The sequence below is a fragment of the Rhinoraja longicauda genome, chromosome 20 (genome assembly GCF_053455715.1).
Source record: "Rhinoraja longicauda isolate Sanriku21f chromosome 20, sRhiLon1.1, whole genome shotgun sequence".
NCBI lineage: Eukaryota > Metazoa > Chordata > Chondrichthyes > Rajiformes > Arhynchobatidae > Rhinoraja > Rhinoraja longicauda.
The window spans coordinates 34,198,872-34,222,891 of record NC_135972.1 but is presented as its reverse complement, the minus strand read 5'-3'; positions in this window follow the sequence as shown (position 1 = coordinate 34,222,891).

Here is a 24,020-nt window from a genome sequence, read left to right as displayed (position 1 = left end):
CTCCCGATGCTCTTACTGCTCACAAAGAGCAACTAAGAAAAAACGGTCAGCACTTTAATGCCTAAACGGGAGGTATTAAGTCCAAAGACATTCTCAGGCAAGGATCTTAAAAGCAGGATCCGTTGCTATCAGTCTTCCATTAAGCTTGGAAACTCTTCCACAGTGCGCTATATTCAAAAATGACCAAGCCTCCCGCAGCTGGTGCCTAACTTACCGAAATGGAACAAACTTGCAATCTGACCCAATAGCTAAGCTGTTTTTCTGTTTATTGAAAGATTTTTCCAAACAGGAGGCCAATTATTTTGCAATTGGATCTATGAGAATTCTGAAAAATATTTCACAGTTAATACTACCAAAGGTAACCAATTAAAAAAACATCTCCGAAAGGGCTGTGAGTTCCTTGGGTTTACATCCAACTGTGGGACTAAGAGCTGCTGAGACTTTGATCGGCAAAAAGGACACATCAGACTGGCCGATACATCATTTTCATCGGCTGCTGCATCACAGGGGCTGAATTTCACCCTAGACATCTCACTTAGGAATTGGCACCTTAATGTTGACTACGATGTTCGTGAAACAGCTTGTCCCTCCAATTGGGAATGAACTCAAGCTTCAAACCCCTGAGGCACGACAGCCAGCACTGAGCCACAACTGAAATGGCTAACATATTTGTATTGAATTTATTTAACATTCAATTTCCAACATTATGATCATTCCATTGCACCAAAAATTCTTTCCATCAGCAGTTTTAAGCCAAAGATACTTTTCGTCATCTTTAACAACGTTGTCATTATTCACTTACACCATATGGTCTTTCACTAAGTATTCATTAGCTTCAGAAATTTGTCACCCATGACATATACTAAACTATTGAACTTTAGTACGCAGTCAAAAAATGACACCCTTTTATTTCAATTCTGACTGCAAATCCAGTGTAATACTTTATTCTGTTAACTCAGCAGAAGCTGAATTGGTTAACCCAAAAACAAAACAGCATATTGATCAGAACACAGCATTAACTAGGTCTGAAGAAGGGTCTCGACCCGAAACGTCACCCATTCCTTCTCTCCTGAGATGCTGCCTGACCTGCTGAGTTACTCCAGCGTTTTGTGTAATACCTTCGATTTGTACCGGCATCTGCAGTTATTTTCTTGCATTAACTAGGTCCATCATTTCTACTGCAGCCTGCAAACCAACTCTGTACCTCTGAAGGAAAATAACTGCAGATGCTGGTACAAATCGAAGGTATCACCTCTTGTTAACTTACATTGATAGTTGAATGCGACCCACACTAACCCTGGTACTTAATGACTGCTCACCTCAGCAAGAGTCCAAAGGCAGGAATGACTATCACTACCATTCCATCCACCTGCAACAGCCTCTTCAAAGCTGTAACACAACCTTGGACAGCAGGCACCACAATTCCCCAATATTGGCAGTGTTTAGCAAAAGTGGTGAAACAGAGTAAGAGATGCAATCTGTGCACTGAGAGGCAGGATGCCCGGCAGACAATTTCTGAGGGCAGTGGAAGCAGGTATGCAAGGTGGTCAATGCATTCACCAGGATTCAATGCAGTGAGTGCAGTAGCTGAAAATAAATTCGCCCACCTCATGTGCATGGGAGTGGTCAGTGAAGACACCATCGACTGCCACAAGCCACTAAAAACAGAAATATACTGAAAATCCTCAGCAGGTTAGGCAGGGAATGAAGCAGAGATAACATTTCACGTCAAGGACCTTTAGTCAGAACTGGGAGAAAGAAAAAAAATGTATTAGGTTGCAGAGAAGGTGGGGAAAGGGATGGATCGAACAAAGGGAATATCTATGATGGGATGAAGCAAAGGCTGCTGTGGGAATGGATTCATAGAGCAGGTCAAGGGTGACAAAAGTTGCACACATCCCACTTCTTTGTTACCCCCAATAGCCCCATTAACAACCTACCTCCAAAGCAACCAAGACCTGAATGTATCAATAGACAATAGACAATAGGAGGCCATTCGGCCCTTCGAGCCAGCAACGCCATTCAATGTGATCATGGCTGATCATTCTCAAACAGTACCCCGTTCCTGCCTTCTCCCCATACCTCCTGACTCCACTATCCTTAAGAGCTCTATCTAGCTCTCTCTTGAATGCATTCAGAGAATTGGCCTCCACTGCCTTCCGAGGCAGAGAATTCCACAGATTCACAACTTCTGACTAAAAAGGTTTTTCCACATCTCGGTTCTAAATGGCCTACCCCTTATTCTTAAACTGTGACCCCTTGTTCTGGACTCCCCCAACATTGGGAACATTGTTTCCTGCCTCTAACGTGTCCAACCCCTTAATAATCTTATACGTTTCGATAAAATCCCCTCTCATCCTTCTAAATTCCAGTGTATACAAGCCTAGTCGCTCCAGTCTTTCAACATATGACAGTCCCGCCATATCACAGATATTCCCTGTCCTATCTATCCCTCCCCAAATTTCTCTGAAACTCAAAATATATCTTCTCTTTCAGCTGGTCCAGCTGAGTGCTCCAGCATTCCCATGTCGGAAGAATCCCAACCTGAAACATCACCTTTCCATGTTCTCTAGGGATGCTGCCTGACCTGCTGACACTGTTCAATGCAGCTCATACACATTATTCTCAAAAACTCTATCTAAAGCTCAGAACTGATATCCAACATTCCCATGCTCCACCGAACTGACACAAAACCAAGTCTGCTTCAAGCCACACACCCACATCTCCCAGTTTCCACATGGTGCCATCTGTAAAACATATCAGCAAATGATCCAAATACATTGCACCAAATGAACAGACACACCTCCTCCTCCTCTTGCCGAACAAATCAACTGCATAGTAGCTGGAAGAATATATCGGAAATAAATGGGAAAGACAGCTGAATATTTGAACTGGTGGAAGGTTTAGCTGAATAAAGTCAAGGCAGGGTGTCAGCTGAAAAGTTAAGTTCATAAAACATTATAACAATGAATTAGCATGACACAGGTATTGGTACTATCTGCATACTTTGTGAGTATTAGAAGTGCTCGTACTAACAGCCTCAATAGTAGTGAACAACACAGTACGTGGTTCCAATGTATGAGGACAAAATAAATGCCATTTTGAAACTAATTTGGCGTCCATTGTGCTCAAAAACCTACTTGCACTGCTAATCAAATTATGCATCAAACAAACCCACAAAAAAATGCTAAAAACAGAGATACGGTCTCAATTAGATTACCATAAAAATTTCTTAAGGCTTCCACAGGTGAATTCACTATTAAATGAATTTGAATAGCAAATGGCATTCTCCATAGACATGAGAAAAAGCGATTCATTTTGTAAGTTAATGCTCAAATACATTGGTAACGAAAAGCAATTTGTTATTTTAGGTGCCACAACACAAAGTGTTTGTTAAAGCAAAAACACACTTCCACACACAGCATCTCAGCTGATCCTGTGGTGCCTCCACTTGACTTGTTTGCCAATGGGCTATGTGCACGTCTATGTCCATGAAGGGAAACTGAAAGCATATTGGCCATCCTGCAGATTGAGAAGTCAAGCCTTAGGCATCAGAGAAAACAAGCCAATCAAAACTTAGCCAAATGGTTAGGACAAGTTTGTGGGGATATGGGCCAAATGCAGGCAGGTTGGACTAGTGTAGCTGGGACATGTTGACCGGTGTGGGCAAGTTGGGACAAAGGGCCTGGTTCCACACTGTATCACTCCATGACTCTAAATACAGTTTAGTTCTGCAATGAACTGAGCATACTGTGTTTAAACAAAGGTAGACACAAAATGCTGGAGTAACTCAGCGGGACAGGCAGCATCCCTGGAGAGAAGGAATGGGTGACGTTTTGGGTCGAGACCCTTCTTCAGACACACAACCTGAAACGTCACCCATTCCTTCTCTCCAGAGATGCTGCCTGTCCCGCTGAGTTACTCCAGCATTTTGCGTCTACCTTCATTTTAAACCAGTATCTGCAGTTCTTTCCGACACATACTGCGTTTCAAGTTGAGTTAAAACAATTTTAAAGCAGTTGAACTGCTAAATTATGTCAGCAACACTGCTGTGGGCCAGTATAATAAAAATAAATTATAGGTCTATATTAACAGTTGACTGGAGGGTTGGAGAAAGTTAAACCATCAGTGTGAATGGGGAGCTGGAAATGTTAGTTCAAAGATCAATCCTGAAACAGTGAAACTGCTGTTGTAGTATGCCCCATGACTGCAAACTAAGCAATTTTATTTCACTTCAATTATATTTCTTCAACAGAAGTGTTGAAATCACCTGTCCGGATACTAAATTTATTGGAATGCCCAGTAAAATGTGCAACCAGTAGACGGGGTTTTTCCGATTGAAAATGTCCTGCTAAGGGTGTGGCTATCTCTGCATTATATTAGCCCATGCACCAACTTCAGAAATAATTGCTTTTCACACCCTGTACAATATCAGTAAATAATGTTTACAAGAGTGCATTTACTTCAATACATACCACCAAGGTATAAAGGTGCATTTATAATACACTGCATTTCATCTGAGCATTCTACAAATAAATGCAAAAGAAACAGATTCCACGGAAGCATGATGAAAATTAATATTTACATTACACTCCTTGATGATTTCATCAAATGAAAACGAATTATACACTCAGGAATCCAATGGCTGTATCCACATTTAGCCTTGAAGCTGATCAAAAACGCTTCCTAATAAATAAGTGCTTGATGGGACAATTCCTTTATACCAACATTATGATTGCTGGGATTTAAAAATAATACTTTCTCGGACAACTTTCTGCTTTATCTTTGGAATTATACTATTGGTATTGGACGTCGATGTTCTAAAATTCTATTACTTTAGATCTTTAAATTGGTTTATGAAGTGAAACTAAAGGGCTGCAGGACTGATTTTTGATTTTGGTTCTTTGTAAAGCACAAGTTTAAAATCATTTCTTAAATGTACGTAGCTCTTCCTTCAGTAGAACATTTGCTTGGTCTTCGGCCACAATGTTGCATTTGTAACTGAAGAGGACATCGTAACAAAGTTATTTAATTGCGTTTGATAATCTCGCACCAAACATTTAACACCTCTTGCCTCATCGTAGGAAGGGTGCTCCAACATATTCCACAATTACAAATGAGTGAGACTAACATCCAGTAATAGAAAAAAAATCAAACCAACCAATTTAGGGAAAATATTCACTGCTTCAATACCAATTATAAATACATTGCCTGAATCTAATAGTGTGCTACATACTACATTAAGTGTTAGGGAGAACAGGTTGGAAGTTGATAAAGTATATAATCTATATTTGGTCTCCAAGCAATCATTCACATTTATGAGAACTATGTCGGAATGATAGTTACGTACTGCTGGCAAACTTAACAAATGTGAGAAGGATGTTTCAAAGACTAGAATAAGCAATCATTACATGGTCCCAAAACATTCTTTTTTTCTCAACAGTCACATAATTATTTCTACTTCTAAACACCCACAGCAACAACAAAACTTTACACCACCTGCTCAGCTGTTAAACATATGGAGTGTGTTAGCAAGAAAAATACACTGCGCAGTATTTTTTTAAATTTCTTGGTGCTTCTGATTTTTCGCCTTTACCCCATTCTTTCCTGAACCAGAAACTCCTGACAGTATTCAGTTCCACTAGTCCTTTATCCAAATGGCAATTGCGCATGAACCCAAAAATTCACTGCACCATTAGCAAAACTCAATTCCCAGCTTCACCACTGGCAGTTGTTAATCTCCCAGACTGCGGCTCAGTATATCAACTCTCAGTCCAATTAACTACCCAAACTCACTGTAAAGTTACCCAAGATATCTGGGGAGCTCCTCAATGACCGAGGAGGGAGAAACAAAGTTAATGTTTCAAGATGAAAGCCTTTCATCTGGACAGAAAAGTTGGAAATCAAACTTTCCAGTTGCAATATGTAGGGCATGTATTGAAAGCACTGGGCCAAGTTGTAAGTCACAGTCAGTACTCACAATGTGATTACCTCAACACTGCAGAACCCAAATACGGATAGGATAACCATTTTGCAGGAAAAACTCCAATTAAAAAAGTGACCATGAACTTTCATTTTAATTCTTCATTCCATTTTCACCCCTGCATTTAGCATCCTACACTTTCCCCACAAAGCTTAACGTACCCCTAAAGACTAGCGTTGCATCTTCTAACTGCAATCAACAGACACCATTGGATTCATCAATTTCAGATAACTAGCCTTTGCAGTTTGCATCACAAATTGCCAGTTTTGATGAAAGATCATCAACTTTACCGAACATTTCCAGCATCCTCTTATTTCAGATTTCCACCAACTGAAGTGTTCGGAATCTCACAGCATTATCCTGCATTATCTTTTCCTTCTCTGCTCTGCCCACATTAATTTGCCATTTATTTCAATGATCAGCTTTTACTAGTAATCCATTGCCAACCATTCTCAGTTGGCACCACAACCACTTGCGACCTTTTGTTATCCAATTTGTTGTCCAAATGGCAATTGCGCATGAACCCAATAATTCACTGCAGCATTAGCAGAACTCAATTGCCAGCTTCGCCACTGGCAGCTGTTAATCTCCCAGTGAATAATCTGACCTACAGTGTCTCTTGCTCCCCATCCTTTGTTTTCTCCATTCTCCCTTCTGAAACCAAAAACATGGCTAATTTCTAGGTCTGAGGCAAAGCCATCACAAAACATTTTAATTCAGCTTCCCTCTGCACAGATGTGGTCTGATCTGGTGAACATTTCCAGGATTTTCCCTGTTTATTTCAGCATTTCCAATATCTGGTATTTCCTGATTTCATCAATTACTCAGTCTTAGTTTTGGTGAAAAATGAAATCTTGCCAGTATGATCTTTGGCTGCTACACTGAAAATTGCTTGCTTAATCTATCCTTCTACTATTGTTTTGCTGGTTAATTGACATTTGTTAGAAAAAGTTGAAATCTTGGAAGGCACAAAGATACCAAGTGCATGTCCCAAATCAAACAGGAACTGGCTACATTATTATATGTAACCTATAGCTTTTATGAATTCAAAGTAATTTTAACTTATGTAGATCTGCGATTCTGGCAATTGGATTCATTTTTAATAAAATTCACCTTCAGTCAATCTTGTTAAGTTCCCAAAGAAGATAATTGGGTAAATGCAGAGAAATTGATGAGATATTCCTTCATCTTACAGTCAAGAAAGTCAATTTTACGCAGTTTATTTCTAATTTACTTTATTGAAAAAATAGAGAAATGACATTCAGTTCAGTGTTTCCTACAGTGTTTCCTTTTGCTACTGCAAGCTGAATTTCAATTTATGCAGAAGAGGAATTGTCTCTCCAAATAGTGTATGAAGACAAGCCAATTAAAGAAGCCATGCCCTTACTATTCAACCAATATTAATGGAGAAAAAAGGAAACCTACTTGGCTTCCCAGCTGATTGAAGACAGCATGGAAATACGATTATGAAGAGCAGGGAGATTTAAAAAAAAATTGATATGAGTTTGCCGCCATGGACAAATTTTGTGATACACTTCTATGATTCTATGCAGTCACCTGAAAATATGCACACAGTTCAGATCTCCATATTATAAACAGGAAAGAGGGCCATTGAGTAGAGACCAAAAAAAGGCTTGCAATTACATTATCAGAAGTGAGAAGTTATACCTATATCAAAAGACAATGCCTCAGCTGTTACCTAGCAAGTTAAAAAAGCTGAGAAATTAGTATAAATCTTTGGGAATTATGGATAGGGCATACATTGAGAAAATTCTTCCACATGGGTCTGATCAAAACGAAGGCTTTAAATACAAGAAATGTATCAACAGATCCAAGAGAATGTTCAGGGCTTCTTTATCTCAGAGATCAGTTGGATTGTCTGAGGATCTTGCTAGCTCAGGTCTTCAAAAAAAGATCAATGAATTTTAAGGAAAAGCCAGATAAACTCACAACAAATAATAGAATTTTGGTCTGGAGGAGGTCTGCTTGAAGTAAAAGGGCCAAAGGACCCATTCCAGTATTGTAAATTCAATCTAATTCTAAAGGTTTAAATGTAGATATAGGGTTCTCCTGAGATGCTGCCTGACCCAGAGTTAATCCAGCATGATGTGTCTCTTTTCTAAAAGGTATACATATAAATTACACACAATGCAACTTCAATATAGTGGAGATCATGTACGTTTGCATTAGAATTAAGCTTTTCTTCAACAGCATTGTATCATTCAAGCTATTCCTATTTCTGCTTTGACTTTTTGTGGTGGATTTGCACCTATCATTAGTGTTCAACTTGATATTTTGTACTGTTGGAACCTTTTTTCCCCCCGGTGTGTTGTGAATCTCTGGGATTATCTACCTCAATTTCTTAAAATATTGAATTACTAAATTACATTCAAGTCTGTGACAGATTATGTACTAAGGGAAATAAGAACCAGAAAGCAATTGAAAATAAAGATTAGATTAGCCATCTTTAAGAGACAGATTAGGCATCTGGGCTCTGCTCCATTTCTGCTCTTCTTTCCCACGTTCTTAAACATAAACTTTGTTGCAATTAAATAAGTTATAAGCTACTTCTCAGTAACAATGTATTAAATTTTAATAAAGCCCATTTCTATCACTGACTATCCCCCAATTTATCTCCTCTAAAGATTTCTCCCTACTTAACAATAACAATTGCAAACCAGAGATAATGTAAACAGAGTAAAAGTGGGATGCCATTTTATGATATATTGAACTTTGTTTTGTTGCTTTCCACAATTCCCGTAGCACTGAAACAACAGTGACTCAAGGGGCATTTAATTATTTGCTTAAATGTATCCCTGATAACTTCTAACTTTTTCCTAACCATACACTTATCAATTTTTAAGAAGGAACTAAATTAACAAGATATCGGCATTATCTAATTATTGAGTATAACAAAGCAAAATAATTTCTGTTTTCACTTTAATTTTAATCCTTGAATCTGGTTGCCTTCCGATAACAGCTGGGCCTTCTAGCATTCATAATAACCAGATCGCCTTTTCTTTGAATCATCATCTTGCAACGAATATAGTTTTAGTTTAAGCAAGGTCCTTGAAAGTAGTTGAAGTAATAGGTAGTTGAGTCATGCATATCAAAAAAATGGCAGTATGAGTCTTCATTCTTTCAGATTTTGCTAATCTCAATTGAACAGCCGCATGGGCAAAACCAGTTTTCCTCAATGTCTCTGAATTAGTGAAGGGAAAACAAGATCAATGTTCCCCCCTGTTCTGATTTGTATTCAGCAATCAATGTTGAAAATGCTCACGAGAAGATCTTGGCCAAGGAGAGCACAGAATTCGGTTCTGATCCATCTCACAGCAAAATGAAATTCCCAACACAATGAGAGTAAAGTTACTGAACATTAAAAAAATTATGCTTGCCTGAAGAAGGGTTGCAGGGAGATGATGTAAAAAAAGAAAAATGTCCAACACTATCTAAATACAACAAAGAGAGTGGAACTTACCCATTTTCTTGGTCTACCCCTAGGTCGTTTCTCACCAGTGGGTTCAGCTTTCTAACAAAATAATTGGAAAAACAATGTTATCCTCACAAGCTTAAGTATTCTATTGTACAGAACCCATTACAACTTTAGGTAAAAAGTTCACATGCATTTATAAAGGAAAAATATTACATCCCTTTACTAATAAAGAGATTGTTTTGTTAATCTATAAACTATGCAAAACTGTCTGCTGTTTACAACTGAACAACAATGATTCCTACAAATGATTTCCATTGATCAGTCCACCAACTTCTTTCAGTCTTTAACCGAAAAGATTAACAACTCATTTCCTGGATAAACTATATATTAATCTCGTTTTGAGCTATTTACTGATATTAACAACTATCTAAGGGTGCATACAATCACAGTCTATTATTTATTTATATGACAATGGGTCATTCACTCAAGGAGTTAGAGTTTGTAGAAGGGTCCCGATGCAAAACGTCACCCATCCTTTTTTCTCCAGAGATGCTGCCTGACCCGCTGAGTTACTCCAGCACTTTGTATTTATCTTTATGGAAATTACACCTAGCAACATTAAATAATGCACAAAGTGTCTTTACTATTTAAATTAAAAATTATACTATAGTCCACTTCTCTTAAACTTTAAACTTCCACCTTACTTTTTCTGCAGCTGTTGGCCTTCTAAAACTCAAATACAGTTGTATATCAAAAGGTGTCAATTTACCTCAGAAATCAGATCACGTAATGCAAAAGACAAGAGACAGTAGCACCAAATTGCCATTTGTAGAGCCGATAAATCAATCTAATAAATTCAGCAGGAGAACTAACATGCAGTCAGGACTATTCAGTGTCTAACTAAATGGTTAGGTTACTACTCAGTCTCAACTGTTAACAATTAACATGTAGATTTGATGTCACCTGAACTCTAGGGTTATTAAAGTATCTAAAACAAGGAGACAATTGACATGGGATCTGAACTAAGTAAGGTGGAGCTTTTGTGCTCTGCCTTTGTACATTATTCTGGTAGGTGCAATGGAAATTAAACCTGCACACTCGAATGCAATTAACAAGACAAGGCCTGTTTAAATAATTAAATGGGATATTAAGTGTTCTTTAGCTATCCTCCCTTTATTAAGTAATAATATAAATGTAACAATATATAAATCTTGGATAGGGATCTGCCTTGCAACAATAGCTAGACATCAAGACAAAAGTGTCAAAGGTTCAATTCTGGGAGTAATTGGTGGTGTATGGACAAATAATTGCTGCCAGAGATCGTTGTATAATTACTATGGCTTACATTAGAAAACACAATACTCAATGTAATAAATATAATCTAAAGCAAATGACAAGGGATTCTGAAATCAGAGCTAAAGAAACTGTCAATATTTCTGTCCGAGGTTTCATTCTACTTTATTTTATAAATACAGTTTTAGAAAAGATACTTAACCAAAGGAAAATATAGATTCGATTTAATTTGATTTCAGAAAGATGTTGATTCCAATCCAAATGTCTTAAATTATAAATCAATTTTAAGCTTTAAACCCAATGACAAATTTAACCTAGCAAAGACCTCTTTTTTTTAAAATTTTCCCTTTTGTTTCACTGTTAAATTAATCACACCAATATCCTTTTATCTACATTGATAAAGTGGGAGTGACACATTTCTGAAAAAAATCAATGTGATCGAATCCTTGTAGGTTTCCATACTGCTTTGCAATATTGAGCCCAAATAATGAAGTAGTCCTTCCCAAATGATGCATTCTTGAATCTTGGTCACACTTTGCATGACTGATATACAAATGAGCATTATTTTTTTGAAACAAGCCCAAAGGATAAATCATTGGCAAAAATACTTGTTTGTTAAATTCAGAAAAATAGGTATTCAACTAATATTGTTTCCTCACTGGTTAAACATACCCCCTAAAATCAAAATAACAAATTAAACCATACATGACTTGCTCAATTTACATTTACCAATTTAATTACAAACTGCAAGGCTTCAAGAGAGCACTTAGTTGACAAATCTCTTTGGGCTTCTAATTTCTAGGAACACCAAGTCCAATATAAACTTTAATGGAAACAATCTTTTTCCCCCAAATAAGTGGCATTAACAGCTCAAACTTTTCCTTTACAATTAGACATAGAACAGAATTACACAATTGAGATTTTATTGAATGTTAACACAATCCATAACTGAATTGTCTAACAAGTGATACCTATTTTTAAAGTTTTCACCAAGTTTAATATGCAGATGCAACAAAACTTTCAGATTAATATTTGATATTACTAAGTACTCACCATGTCATCACATTTAACATATACAAGAGCACAAGTCTTACTAATCTTTGAGGATATACTTATGGTTCAGACATTTCTCTAGATGGAATCAACTTCAATGTTAACAAGAAACTATGATAAAACAGTGCAGCTCACTAGACTGGCCTTACTAGAACAAAACAAAAATGTTTCCCTCTCATGAAGCTGCTCAACCTCCAAATTGAAACAGAAAACGATCCTTCCTAGGGGAAGCGGTCATGGTCTCTTACTTTAAACTTGGACTTTACTCTGACAAAGCAAACTGCAGGAAATGTGATTGAAACAACACAAATTACCAAAATGGTGTAAATCCTCTGGTATTCAGGATGAATGATTGAACTAATTTGTAAACTAGTCTTCCGAGTGTGGTTAATGCTCAGAAATGTTCCAAGATAATCTCACCTTTTGAGCTGCTTTAGAGGGACCCTTGTTTTTGCTTCCTTTTGGTCTTCCCCTAGGTCGTTTAGGCGTAGGTGGGCCAGTGGGTTCCTATAATTTAATATGGAACAGTGGCCAGTTAAACAGAGACCCAAAGAAGGCTCCAATACATCAAATCAAATTCTTTCTAAAAGTACACAGGCTCTACACAGAAAATTGGTGCCTGGTAACAACAGCATTTCACTGGAATTTGATTACCTGTTCCTTTTTAAATGTTGAAAAAAAAACAAATGACACACTAAAACATTTTTACTGGATATCCATGATTTCAGAAGGAATTGGGACACATTTCTAAATAATACACACTTTCTTAAATTATTTATCAACGACTTAATGACTTGAATTTCATAGAGATTTCCAAATGGCTTTATTGAGAAAATAGAGGCGAGGTGCACATAACGTGCAACTGAGCCTAACTAAAAATGACAACGTTGATGCATTAAATTTGAGGGAGAAAAATCAAAACGATTGCAGCTTACATTGAACGTCACTCCAAATGTAAACTGGGTTTTTTTTAACAAAACAACGCAATGTCAATTCATTAAACCCTGCGTGTTGGGCAAACTGTACAGAACCAACAGACGATCGCCATTCAAGTTGGTATACCCAACCATTCAGTTAATGTATCCAATGCAAGTGCTTCAGCCTCGCTGGTTGAAGCGGTCAGACCCTCAACATCTACCCTTTGACTCATTTTTCAGCCAGATTCACATTTTTTAAAAACTCACAACATGGGGAAACGACGATGTGCCATCGGCAAGCAGCGTTTTCAACAACACTGGGGCATTTAATGAAAAGAGAACGTGTCAAGTCCAAGCGGAAGGGAAGTCTAAGCAGACAATTGATTGCTTCTCAACTGAACCACTGCTTCATGATCCGGGCACAGACCAGATTATTGAATAAACCGATCCTCACAGGACGCCCTGCCTGGCTTAGAATACAACGCAACCAGAGTTGGGAATGAGAAGAAAAACAAAGTGGACACATTTAGCCAGTTGGTACAGGCATTGAAATATTGCCCCTTGACACAAAGGCAAGTATTTCGTTTGCATAGTGCGGTGTTTAGCAAACTCGAGAGAGTATGTATGCCTTCGTAAAGTGCCGCGCTCGAAACAGAGGTCTGGAAACAATGTATTTGCGTGAAATAAGGTCCATTACTACGGTCCTGAAAGTGGCAGTAATGTGGAGAAAATGGCAATTATGTACTTTCTCGCGCTTAAATGGTGTCACGGTCCCCAAGCAGCACAAGATCGAGGAGGACCTTTCACCAAACTTGGGGGAAGGAAACCTTTTGTGGCAGTCACGTAGAATGAGAGGGGGAGAGAGGGAGAGGGAGAGGCAGGGAGCGCGACCGGGAGTGCGAGTGTGTGTCCCACAAGACATCAAATTAGGCGGGATTTTCAGATCACACTTATTTTTTTAAATGGGTGATACTTGAACAACAAAAACAAATGCTGCCGGCCTTTCCGGAATGTTACTGGGAGACCGAGAAGTCGTGCATATGCAACAGGTAACCCCGACAAACGCCCTCCCTCCGTTCACGTCTTTGCTGCCCACAATTCACCCCCTTTTGCTTTGCCATTCATTGTTACTGATATCGGTGGCGGGGCCCGAGTTAACGCCGCAGTCACACAAAGGTCAGCGCTTCCTAAACTGCCTTTACACACAAAAAAAAAACTCGGGGGGGGGGGGGGGGGGAGAGGAGGTGGGGAAAGAAAAAAAAAAGAAAGCCACATCATATCCCCCCACGCGGGCAAACTTTCACAACCTCTAAAAAACGCAACCGAATCTAAAGAGAGAAATCAGGAAAGGATGGCAACTTATAACAGTGGTGCACAAACCGCCTCGAAACTAATCCCCGGCTCTATTCTCACCCACTCCGTGCGTGGGACCTTTCGGTGGAAAAGAGAGGAGAAATAATAAACAAAAATAACAGCGCTATACTGACTTGCTGCTGTTTCTTGGGTCTTCCCCGACCTCTCTTCTGCGGTGGATCTGCAGGTTGTTCCGGAGCAGCCGTGGACTGGCTAGGTCCTCCTTCACCTCGTGTGCTCATTGCGGGCTCGTGGCGCTTCCCCAAACAGGTTGACACAAGGAGCAGTTAACACCGGCCGCCCTGGTGTTGAATGCAAAGAGGAGGAGGAGGAGGAGGCAAACACACACACACACACACAAAAAAGAGAGGAGAGAGACTGAGAAGAGAAATAAAGCTAGAAGCAACAAATTGCAGGATGCTAAGTCAGAGATGCTAACAGTGGGTACCGCCGCTTGCTGTTACTGTTGTTGTAATTTAATGGGAATTAAGAGTGTGAACGGGACCTATTTGTGATCTTCTGGAGCGGCACAGGCTGAAGTTTCCTGCCAAGTGTGACAATAATGATCATACTTTACGCACCGTAAACTAATTTAAAAAAAGAAGGACAGAGCACAACAGTCGCTAATGCAGGAGTTTCAGTGAAAGAGTTACTAGGGGGCTATTATTCCTGTCCAACCCACGAAAGGAGAATGGGTAAAAAAAAAAAAGCACCTTTACTCGTGGGTGGAAAAGGGAGGGGAGGGAGGGAGGGAGGAAGGGGGGGGAGGGGTGGAGAATGAGTGAAGGGGAGGGGGCAAGAGGCAGGGCCAGAGGGGAGGGGAGGGGGGGGGGAAGCCCAGCGATCAGCTTGGACAAGATCCAGATGAAACCTTCACCGAGACTGGGGGAGAGAGCGATGCCTCTCACGTGTCCCGGCCTCGAGCACTCTGTAACAAAGCTTCTGGTGAATGGCTGAACTCCAGCAGGTTATTTAAACACACCCCCATCAACACAGCGCATTCCGAGGGAGGAGAACTTCCAACTTTAACTCTTTTTGTTTTGGACCCACCACCAACCAGCGAGAAAAAAAAAGGAAAACGTAGACAGGTTTCCAGTTTTTTTTTTCTCTGGAGGTCCCCCTCCCCGCTGTAAGAGAGCGAACACACAGCGACCACAGCGACAGGGCGCAGATTGGAGGCTTGCTGTACAAAGGGCACAGGGAAAGAGAGAAGGGAGGGGGGGTGGTGGTGTTTCACCAGTTGAGTAAAGGCAAATTTGCAAAACGCATTCATTGCACTACAAAGCAGTGTTTCTGGCAATGCACACTTTTTAAAGGTGAACCTTGTTTTTTTTAATTGTTGACTGGTTGCCGGCTGGTCGAATTGTTCAGTCTGAAGAAGGGTCTCGACCCGAAACGTCACCCAGTCCCCTTCTCTCCTGAGATGCTGCCTGACCTGCTGAGTTACTCCAGCATTTTGTGAATAAATACCTTCGATTTTTACCAGCATCTGCAGTTATTTTCTTATACTATTTTAACCTGTGCAACGCTCTCCTTCTCTCTCTCTCTCTCTCTCTCTCTCTCCCCCACTCACACAGACACACAGATACACACATTGTGCGAGTTTTGTGCGCTGCGCGGGTGTACGAGGAGAGCATCTTCAGCCTTCTCCAGACGAGGTGCTCTGTGCGACTCTACGAGCCGCTCGCATGTGCCTTCTCGACCTCCAACAGCCGTGCCCGACTTTGATCTGCGCCGCTCGACGATATGAAGTGAGATCAATTACAGAAGAACAACAGTGACAAAGAATTCGCTGCTTTACGTGCAGGCAGTTTCCCACGATCGCCGAGTCAGTTCAGAGCAAGGAATTTGGATTTCTCCCTGTCCTCTATCCTGTACACAATGGGGAGGGAAGTTGTTGGTGGGGGGGGGGGGGGGGGGGGGGAGGGAGAGCAAGGATTTTTATTTCTCTGTGTACCTCGTCAGTGAGGAGTGAATAACATTTACAGTAATGTTACAGTACGCGCTGATTAAAGTGCAGGGAAAATAAAACTCACAAATTAAAACGTTGTGTGTTTAAGAAAAAAATAAAGTTTCAAACAGGACACCTATTTTTAAAAACGAGGTAAGGTGAAATGGAATGCAGGGTGAATTCTCCCCCACTTCCACACACACACATGCGGTCCTCTCATTCGCAGATGCACTTCATTCATAAAAAAAGGCAGTACTAGGACCCCCAAGAAGCTGGCCGCCCGTCGGCTCCAGACTCCACCTCCTGTAGACTGCATGGCGTCAGCGCTTGAAGCGAATGAAATGACCACACTCGAAAAAAAAACTAATCAATAGCCATTGCCATAAATTACTGCAGGAAGTGCTAAATAACACAAGTTCCTAAGAGAAGACCGATTGTACCTCTGGCATGTAAGGTTAGGAGATCCGACAATGGATAGTCAGAAATAAGATGGGTTTCCATAGCCGCCACATACATGAAAACATATACATGAAAACATAATTAAAGCCCAGTTGTTGCTGTTGCAATGGGGATTTAAGTAAAATTGAGTAGTGAAAATTCCGTTCGCGTTTGCCTATTTCCACCACTACAAATGTTTCCTTGCAGTTGTAAGAACTTCCCACCTCGGTCACAATACTCTTTAATTTCTTATATCCGCGTTGTGGGAATGTGTTTTGTGTTTAGAACACCGATGACGGTCCTGATTCTATGTCGGTTGGCAGTTGATTACTTTTAATGTGACCGAAATTGTCGATTCGATTTTAATTTGCGGTAGCCGGTGTACCCACAGCTTTAAAACATTTACTTGGGCGTGTTAACGAGCGTGATGGTTGCTGGTTCCATTTGTGACAGCGATGGTGGATTGTCCTGTCACATTAAATATGTTTATTTCCTGTCTTTTAGCTCTGTAGGGCCGCCGAGGAAATGTCAGCAAACAGGCGATGCAGCAGTGGAAAGGATTATATGGAGCCATACATAGCATGCCACGCGCATAGACACTGAAAAGTGCCCCTCCACCCCCACCCCCCTCCCTCCTTCCAGGGGAAAGCATTCCCACCCCCTCCTCAACCCCGCCACCACAAAAAGTTCGCCATTGCTTATCAGTCTTCGAACGGTGTTAATATTATCTCGTGAAGATCAAAGTGCAAACGCCATGTATATTTTTAATAACCCCTTTCCTTTATCAAAGTTTGCAACCCTTGTGCTTTTGTGTGAATGCAAAACCAAAGTCACGTTTTTTTTTCAATCAAGCCTCATTCATTCACAAAGTCTTCGCCTCTCAGCTGGTCGTGCAATGGGACGCCCCCAAGTCCTGGTGCCCTGGAACAAGTTATACTTAATGGAATGAAACAAAGAAAGACGGCACAGTTTATAGCTTTTCGCATTTACCATTATTCTACAAATTCATATCTAAGCAGAAAACACGATTCTATCTTGGGCGCAAATCTCCAGATAATTTCGAGGGAGTGTGGTTTGCAAGACATGGGCACTTTTAAAAAAAAAAGTTTCAAGTGCGCTTGTTTTTATTTGGAAGAATGCTAATTTTAAACGATTTATTAGATCTGATGGCGAAACAACCCGAGGGATGAACTAAAGAAACCAGCCAGGACACCACACATCGATTTACACAAAGCACAATGGGACATTCTAGAAACATAAAGCAAGCAGAATGAGGGAGGGGGGAACGTGCAACAGAAAATTGTCGCTCAGATAGAATTTGCAACTCTGAACTTTTTGTTTGCACTGTCAACCACGTTGTTTGTTCGTAAACAAACCCATGTTGAACACTTTGCGAAACACTTGATTCCGTTTGCTGTAGTGGCTCCTTCATTGTTATGCAGACCGTTTAATTTATACGCAGGACCATTTCCTTTAATGAGCAATTTCGTTTCATTAAATTTCTCCCCTGTCGCCATTCATACACCATGTTCGATTCAGATTATCATTTCATAGTATGTATCCTTTTTTTTTTTTTAATTGTCATTTCAACGTGGGTTGGTGCGAAATTGACAGCAGTGCGGAACAAAGTAATTTTAAATATGCTAACTTTACCATCCCATTTTATTATTGATGAGAGTTAATCATATACTTGCATATTTCTGAATTGAATTAGACACGCATAATCGCAATCAGAAGCAAATACTGCCACTTTGCAGAATCAAATGTATGTTAAAACCATCAAGGACCATAATACGCCATTGCTTCAATGCGCCTCGGCTTCCTTTGCAGAAAATGGCTCCACGTGGTATGTTTTTAAAATCATAATATATTGCTACAAAGAAATATTTTCAGAGTCCCCGGAGGGAAGGCTGTGGACAAAAACCTTAGTATGTCTAATAATGCTCTTGTTGTTTTGAGAGTTTCAGTTTCTTAAACATCTATTCGGAACTTTGTAGAGAGAAAGAGGAAAAAGACTCCAGCAGCGACAGTTTTTTTTTGTTAAAGAGGGGGTGCGATTTGTGAATGGGAAATTGACTGGAGAAATACCCCCCAAAAATGAACTGTTAACCCACATTGTCGCTTTTAATTAAGACGCGCACCTCGAAAGATTTTCGAGTTTTATGTTTTTACAAAAACTTCACCATCTACAACAGTTTACCTTTATACTTGCCTTTAGGTGTAGCTTTTTGTGCCGGTGCGCATATCATCTTCTGCTGCAAAATCTGCCCTTTATAATTAGCCATAGTAGTAAGGTCAGTTGCATTTAAGTGAATATTTATGTTAACTGAATCGAAATTGGGGAAGCCGGTTTTTTGGCCCAAGCTTGTTTTTTTTAACAAGTCAATTGAATTCCTTTATTTCAAACAAAGTATGCATTGTCATCATTCTGAAATTTAGAAAAATAAAATAATAGCAGAATAAATGTTTCCTGTTTTATAAATCTATTGCTATCAAGCATGTAGCAGAATAATTGCATTGGAGCATGGTTTTAACGTGCATTTCTCCTGTGTAAATAAATTGCCCATGGAAGACAGATTCGTTTTCTTCATAGACTGATTCTCTGTTCCCTGTGTGTGCTGCATTTGGCTTTGTGTCAATTTTAAGCTATGGATGCCAATGGTGCAAACATATTATTTCATAATTGGTTAGGAGCGCAAACTCACTTTGGCGAATGGTGTCTATGATCAGAATAGACACACTACAATATATCAACAGGAATAGAAAAAAACTTGGTGTAACAGAAAGCTCGCAATCTCCAGTCAATTTTCAGGGTGAAAGATGTGTGGTAAGATGTTAATTTGATTTAATTTGATGTTCTCTGGTTTGAGCTCAGAATCAATGGGAACATGTTTGCAAATGTAGCATTGCATCGAGGATGATCGACTTGACAATAACCGCATGTGATTTTGTACTGGAAATGAAAAGAGAGAAAGATGTTTCATAAGTGACAAATGCAATGTTGCACTTTTTCCTTATAGTAGGCGTATTGGCTTGTTAAACTAAATTCTATGACTGTTGCACTGCTACCAAATTGTTTAATAGACATGAAAGTTATGGATAATCAATAACTTTCTTGGCAAAACAGGTAAACGGCCAACTTATTTTCCCCGATTCTCTCCCGAACCTGTGGTCTAATTCCGTTTAACTACTTCAGCTGCTGACTTAGGCTGAACCTAAGGAAATGCTTTTAGATTGACTTATCACACACCTTCAACCTCACATCCTCTCCAATACCAAAACTGCAATTGACCGTCTCAACATTATCATTTACCCTAATTTTCTTTCTTCATATTGTCATTGGAATTCTCATCAAACCACAACTTCCAGTTATGTCTACCTATGAGTTATCAAAATCATCTTGTGTTGTTCACATAAAAATTGTGTTTCTGAGCAGCATAAGCAGATATGAAGGAAGTAGACCAAAATCCTTGTCATGGAGTTCAGTTTTAAAGAGCTTCCTCAAAAGGGTACAAGAAATAGTCTGGCAGAATAATTTTGAGAAGGGCTTCCAACAATTAGGGTTAGAGTAATCGTGGAGCATGGTGGATAGTTATATTTGTGGATGTCCAAAATACCAGAACTGTATGTGTGCAAATACAGTATGATATGGCTTGGAAGGAAGGAAGACATAACAGAGAAAGAAAGGAGCAAGGCACAGGAGGTATTTAGAAACAAGGATAATAATTTTAATACTGAGAGTTGACATCCCCATTAAACTACAAGCTTAATTTTATTGGGATTTCTCAGGAATCATTGTATACAAATCCAAACTCCTAAATGAAACCATCTTCACATCATTCCACTTATTTAATAGTGACTTCTAATCAGCTATTGTTCATAAATTTGGGTACATCGATTGTAAGCTTCTCAGTATTTACAAATTCTTTCAATGCATCAGTTGCAGCCTGCCTTTGTAACTTCATGGCAAGTATTCTACTTTGCTTTTCTATCTCTTGTCTAAAATGTTTCTTCCTCAATTCCATCATGGGCAATTGGTGTTGCACCTCTAAATTGTCTTCCTAAAATCATCTTGCAGTACGTAGCCCTCCTGATTTTCAAACACCTGCAAACAAAACTCTTTGGTCATGAATTTCCTCACCTCCTCCATTTCTTCTTTCAACTTGTAGTTAGGTTGTTTCCACCCACCCGACCTTCGTCCAAAGCATCTTGGATTTTAAGGAACAACACTTTGGGGGCTTTATGTAATGAAAGTGTAGAACTTGTTACATTTACTTAAAGTAGTAAAACTAATACAACTGTAGACCTCAGGGCATTGAACTGCAAGCATATTTCTGGTACTTAATTGTTTCCCATCTGTCTACAGAGAGCAGTTTTGTGGATCATTTCTCCCATTTATTTTGAAACTTTATATTGGGTTTTCAGGAACAAAAACAATGAAGCAAAGAGAAACAATAAAAAGCATTTGACCAATTTTTCAAATATCTTGAAAAAAAATCAGACATCACAAGGTGATAACTTATTCTATGCAAAAGAATCTTTTGCATAGACAAACAGGATTTGTGAGGAAACAACTCTGATGGAATATTGGAGTTCGTTTGACAGGAATGATGGGATAAAAGAATTGATGAATTTTAGTCACTTTCCACATTGATTCACAATTGAATGGACTTTACATGGGAACAATCTGTTTTACACGGATATTATCAATTAGTACATTCACAGGACACTTGGTCACATATTCTTCAGTTTATTTGCAATGCTCTGAGTTAATTCCATCAAAACATTTGCTCTGAATTTTTTATTATTTTTACTGGTTGTATGAAACTAAGTAAAATTGATAAGAAAAAAACCCAGTCAAATAAGATAAGTATACATTTCTTTTAAAACTGAGGAAAGTTTGTGAATCCTTAATTCATTCTTTTATTTCCCAATTGTTGTTTCATAAACAATTTGGAAGCCTAATGCAAGCAATGCAGCGTAGTCTTCCATTTTCTTGTAACTGTTATCTTCATGACTGTTTTTCAGGTAACATTTTTCTCCAAACTTGTTACCAAGTTAATTTTAATGAAGATTTTTTGAATAATGATTTATAAATCTGCAATAAAGTCAGAGCCACTGAAAAATCAGGAAGCAAATATAGTGCTTCAGTCTTAAAATAATCACATTGTCTTAACTGTTAAGTTTAATGGTACAATTGAAACGATTATGGAGGCTGCATAAAATACAGCGATGAGGAAAGTAAAAGTATGGTTTGAAGATGCTACTGTTTAAAAATGCCCATAGTTTGAGGGCTGGTGATAAATATGAGACGAGGAAAAGCAAATCAATAAATGCATTCTGCTTCTAACTAAGTATTTTTAAACTACAGTGAATAGTGACTGTGGGAAAGACACTCATTGTGGAGACCCTTTTGCCTCCACTTCTGAAGAAGGGTTTTGACCCAAAAAGTCACCCAGAGATGCTGCCTTTCCCGCTGAGCATTTTGTGTCTGTATCCACTTCTGTGCGGTTGTATTAAAATATCTGTTGAGCTATATTCTCTTAAATCTGAAGCATCACAAAGTGATGAGATAGAAAATCCCGTGTCTTCTATTGTTAGCAATTATCTGTTTCTTCAACTGTTAATTGAATACTAGCTGTGAAAAGGTTTTTTTTTGCAAGAGTACCATGCACTCTAACAATATAATAAACCCTGATGTTTCTTTGGTTGTGCTGTACATGTAGGGAATTATACCCATTGCCTTCAACAATGAATGCTAATTGGTGACAATCTATTTAACAGATTGTGTTTGATATGACTAAGTCTATATCACTGAGATACCACACTTTACTGATAACGCACAATCCATTAGACTGATACCCGCATCTTATCTGTATACTGGTGGAAATTATGTAACTTCTGGATCATCCTATTTCCAGTCTGTGATGGGAAGTGACAGCAATCGAGAATGTCTTTTAGGTCAAACACAAATAAAATTAAATGGATTAGGCAGAACACTGCCTCTGTTTTGAAAGAGCAAATTTATACCAGTTGGGTGGATGAATTAAAGAAACAGTAAAAATAACTTTCAAACTATCACCATCTAGTTATATTTTAAAACAAACATTACGAGATAATAGACTATTAACAAATGCTGTTAAAATTATATTTTCTCTCAATGAACAATTCAAAAGTGCAGAATTTATACGTGCACAGACTCCAACAGAGTTCGAGTGCACTTCTACTGCCCAGTTCATGTCAGTGACAAGTAATTTTATGTTCACTCAACACAAAGATGTCAGATTCTAACTGCAAGTGATGTGAAATCCCTGCTGGGAGCTGGCTACAATATAACATAGGTTACACTTGTGTCATAAATAAAACAGTGTGAAACAGATAACATTTCTCGGTATATTTAGAAGTATTAGGGAGGATATATAAGTTACCGGTCCTGAACATTGTTGTATAATTATGTTATAGTCAATTTTATTCCACATTTATCAAAACGCATTCCTCAATAATCCAGTGGAAATATACTAATGTTATAATTCGGCACCTTATAATATGTGGACGGACGCTGCAATATAAGGCCGGTATTGCACTGGATGGGATCAACAAACCCACTCCAAATTTGGAGGTGTGGGTGGGGAGGGAATCTGTCCGCACTTTTCATCACTTGGATATCTGGTCTCCGTGTCACCACCTTCCCTCTACTTTGACATTCCTGATTCTTTCCATCTGCCTCCCCGAACCCAGAACCAAGACTCCGCTGTTTCTGCAGTGCACCCTCTCAACCAAATCAGCCCTGAATGAAAGTAATGGACTGCAGTGCACCGTCGAACGTGTCTTGAAAATAAAAAAAATGTGACATGGTTTCATGGTAGCTTTAGATGTTTAAAAAAAAATTGACTTTATTTCACGTAACCTGTAACACCATCCAGTGAAGGAATATATCTCTTGCCATTTGCAAATTATTGCAGCTGATAAACGTAAATGACACTTTAATAAAACTTTTCTTGAGCAAGAAATTTTGGCTAATTAGCAAACTGCAAGCTCCTAAACATAACAATTCAATAATGACCAGAAAACCTGCTTTGTGATTTTAAAAAAATACAGAAAACACCGGTAGAAGCAGCAGTAAGAAGCAGTCGCTGAAAAACAGAGTTAACATTTCATGCAAAAGATTCTTTGCGATGGTGATTGAGGGATAAATGTTAGCCAGGACACTGGGAGTAAGTGAATATAAGAAAGTTCATAACTAATTTCACAACTTTTTTGATATGCACTATAATGAATTTATATCATTTGACATTATTCTAAATTAGTTATTCATGCTCTCAGTTCTTTGAATAAAGCATTTATTTTTTTCTGGCATGGCAACTATGATGCTGTCAGACATTTTGAATCAGTCTAGGTTTGATGCCTCATTCTTAGTCAGTCTCTCAGAGAGAAGGTTGACTTGTTTTCCCATCGATTCTGTGGGATCTGAGACAGACAGCGAATGCCTTGTAAGATGCACAGTCTGGGATGTTTGTACTTTGTCTCCACTTTCTCCCATCGTTGAGACTCTAGACCTCAGTGCTCTACTGTATATTCCTTCTGCACTTTGGGAAT